The sequence below is a fragment of the Dendronephthya gigantea genome, unplaced genomic scaffold, assembly GCF_004324835.1.
Source record: "Dendronephthya gigantea isolate DGI-Jeju-01 unplaced genomic scaffold, DenGig_1.0 001233F, whole genome shotgun sequence".
NCBI lineage: Eukaryota > Metazoa > Cnidaria > Anthozoa > Malacalcyonacea > Nephtheidae > Dendronephthya > Dendronephthya gigantea.
This window is the reverse complement of record NW_021164243.1, coordinates 1-3982: the sequence shown is the minus strand read 5'-3', so window position 1 is coordinate 3982 and position 3982 is coordinate 1. Positions and strand designations below refer to the sequence as shown.

The window sequence follows — 3982 nt, the reverse complement described above, 5'->3', positions numbered from 1 at the left end:
TCCACTCAGGTCTTTTTCCATTGCAAATTTGCGCATCTCAGATTCGAGAGCCCCAGAAGTTCCTCTCGCGTCTGTCACATTGAAAACAAAAAATTTTTTCATACTCTTTTACGACAACAGTTTAGAGAAAGAGGTCAGGACTATTGAATTGTCTTGTTATACTCATAGCGACAGGAAATTCTCTATTACCTTTTCATTTCCTATATTTTCAATGGAAACTAACTTTAACTTCGAGACTCACCTTGTAATTCCAAATCAGGTTGTACGCTGTCAGATCTTGACTGAATCTGTAAAAAAGATCCGTTTAAATACCATTGCTTTTTCATCTTTCAAACGACTAGAACATTTCCCATTTTCTTAATATGAACACTTACTTGTAATAAAACAACTGGATTTAAATTCTCACATCTCTCCTGGCTTTGAATCCTATTTTTGTCTCCAATGCGAGGGATATCCTTCAAGTTGATTCCTTGACGTTCCTCTCGCTTTTCCTGAGCTGTAACAGACAAGTATAGCGCGTGAAATAACAGGCTTATACGTACATACAAGCATGCATCATGAAATTTTGGAACACGATTGTTGCTTTAAAACGTACTCTGCAAGCTTTACATTGTCACGAATTGATAAATGATCTTCTTTAGTCTCCGGTGGCTGAAGGAAAGATAAAAACTTTCCAACAAAATTGCTTCTTTACAAAAAGGTTTTACACTTCTGAATGAATTACTATTTAATTATTTCGTCAGTGGGGCAGTTGGCACAGTATAAGGATGAATGATGGAGTTTAGTTACCAAAGCAGTTGATACCACTTAGTCACTATTATGATTGGTTAGTCAGAACCACTGCAATGGGTTTATGTAAATAATGGCCCTGCAAAAAATTCTCAAAGATTTCCTACCTCGTCAGGGCTTTCAAGGTAATAGAGCAAACCAGCAGGCTGTGAAAATCGTATTCAAATTTATTACATAATGGTTTATGAACCAAAACTTACGAACAGGAAATCCCGCATTTAAACTTTATTGTATATTTTAGACATTAAAAACTATAACTGCTTTAATACGAACATTATTCTCACAAGTAATGCCATTGCTCTTGGATGACCAGTTGTCCAGAGAGCCACTAGATGTCCACTCAATTGCCTATATGCCAACAATAAAGATTATAAATTACTTATGGAGTATGCTTGTTAGTCTCAATTGAACTATTTACAGATGGCTAGTATATAGAGGATTATAAAATCACAAGTTTTAAGATGAATCTAAGAATGTTGCTAAAATACAACTCAGGTCCTCCGGATGGAATCGAGGCTATACATCTGCAACAATTTGTTAATTTATCACACTAATTCGCACCTGTTCAGTAGCGAACGTCTATCAGTGCTTTGCGTAATCATGGCCATGCGTAAGTGTTTTGGTAGAGCGCTTGGCAAGCGCCAAATCTTGTATTTTTGCCGCGGTTTCTTCATCAGCTTCCTAAAGTGAAGTTCTAAATAAATATCAACAGATGATTTTAGGCACTTCACACGGTGCAGGAATATTCTACAGGTTTTAAAGGGTCTTAATTTCGTGTGGTATTATACACACTTCAAATTCAAGCCAGGAACAGTTGATGGAAAAATTAGTCAACTATACGTTCTCAGTGACAAGAGCATTGCACCGGCATCGCAAAAGCGATTCCTGCCGGAGGATCTATAGTTGACTCATTTTTCCATCAACTGTTCCTGGCTTGAATTGAAGTGTGTATAATACTTCTCAAAATTAAGACGCTTTAAAACCTCTTAAATATCAACTGTTGTGAAAAGACAGTAGTTTGAATATTTGCAAATCCTGATAGATAAATGTCGTGGACTCACACATTTGTTATCGGCGTCTCCCCGTCGTTTTGTTCCAACAAGACTCTCAAATAATAGTCGCCTGATAGGAGAGATACGTTACTGAGTTTGATTGCGATCAAGGGATAGGGGGGGCGCTTTAAGAAGAACTGTTAAAAAGCTAGAGCAGTATAAGGCTTATCACTAACCTATTTTCAGTTGATCAGCTAAACATTCATGCAGGACTTCAAACTAAAGGTGATTCCAAAAAACAACGTAGTTTCCACTCAGGTCTTTTTCCATTGCAAATTTGCGCATCTCAGATTCGAGAGCCCCAGAAGTTCCTCTCGCGTCTGTCACATTGAAAACAAAAGAAATTTTTTCATACTCTTTTACGACAACAGTTTAGAGAAAGAGGTCAGGACTATTGAATTGTCTTGTTATACTCATAGCGACAGGAAATTCTCTATTACCTTTTCATTTCCTATATTTTCAATGGAAACTAACTTTAACTTCGAGACTCACCTTGTAATTCCAAATCAGGTTGTACGCTGTCAGATCTTGACTGAATCTGTAAAAAAGATCCGTTTAAATACCATTGCTTTTTCATCTTTCAAACGACTAGAACATTTCCCATTTTCTTAATATGAACACTTACTTGTAATAAAACAACTGGATTTAAATTCTCACATCTCTCCTGGCTTGAATCCTATTTTTGTCTCCAATGCGAGGGATATCCTTCAAGTTGATTCCTTGACGTTCCTCTCGCTTTTCCTGAGCTGTAACAGACAAGTATAGCGCGTGAAATAACAGGCTTATACGTACATACAAGCATGCATCATGAAATTTTGGAACACGATTGTTGCTTTAAAACGTACTCTGCAAGCTTTACATTGTCACGAATTGATAAATGATCTTCTTTAGTCTCCGGTGGCTGAAGGAAAGATAAAAACTTTCCAACAAAATTGCTTCTTTACAAAAAGGTTTTACACTTCTGAATGAATTACTATTTAATTATTTCGTCAGTGGGGCAGTTGGCACAGTATAAGGATGAATGATGGAGTTTAGTTACCAAAGCAGTTGATACCACTTAGTCACTATTATGATTGGTTAGTCAGAACCACTGCAATGGGTTTATGTAAATAATGGCCCTCGCAAAAAATTCTCAAAGATTTCCTACCTCGTCAGGGCTTTCAAGGTAATAGAGCAAACCAGCAGGCTGTGAAAATCGTATTCAAATTTATTACATAATGGTTTATGAACCAAAACTTACGAACAGGAAATCCCGCATTTAAACTTTATTGTATATTTTAGACATTAAAAACTATAACTGCTTTAATACGAACATTATTCTCACAAGTAATGCCATTGCTCTTGGATGACCTGTTGTCCAGAGAGCCACTAGATGTCCACTCAATTGCCTATATGCCAACAATAAAGATTATAAATTACTTATGGAGTATGCTTGTTAGTCTCAATTGAACTATTTACAGATGGCTAGTATATAGAGGATTATAAAATCACAAGTTTTAAGATGAATCTAAGAATGTTGCTAAAATACAACTCAGGTCCTCCGGATGGAATCGAGGCTATACATCTGCAACAATTTGTTAATTTATCACACTAATTCGCACCTGTTCAGTAGCGAACGTCTATCAGTGCTTTGCGTAATCATGGCCATGCGTAAGTGTTTTGGTAGAGCGCCCTTGGCAAGCGCCAAATCTTGTATTTTTGCCGCGGTTTCTTCATCAGCTTCCTAAAGTGAAGTTCTAAATAAATATCAACAGATGATTTTAGGCACTTCACACGGTGCAGGAATATTCTAGAGGTTTTAAAGGGTCTTAATTTCGTGTGGTATTATACACACTTCAAATTCAAGCCAGGAACAGTTGATGGAAAAATTAGTCAACTATACGTTCTCAGTGACAAGAGCATTGCACCGGCATCGCAAAAGCGATTCCTGCCGGAGGATCTATAGTTGACTCATTTTTCCATCAACTGTTCCTGGCTTGAATTGAAGTGTGTATAATACTTCTCAAAATTAAGACGCTTTAAAACCTCTTAAATATCAACTGAACTAATATGTACATTCATCAGAGCTAAAAAAGGGCAGAGCATTATAAATGACGTTCGTCAAAAGCAGAAAATTCTGAATGGATCAATGAATGAATAAA

General features: G+C 36.7%; 1 long non-coding RNA gene across 1 annotated transcript; it reads right to left on the bottom strand.

Annotated features, from left to right (window-relative positions):
• Nucleotides 1-2988: 2988 nt before the first annotated feature.
• Nucleotides 2989-3483, bottom strand: LOC114545106. The gene is made up of 3 exons (XR_003690835.1): nucleotides 3443-3483; nucleotides 3155-3229; nucleotides 2989-3027 (listed from the first exon to the last, which is right to left on the bottom strand). It is a non-coding gene; the product is annotated as an uncharacterized LOC114545106 (long non-coding RNA).
• Between the last annotated feature and the right edge of the window lie 499 nt (nucleotides 3484-3982).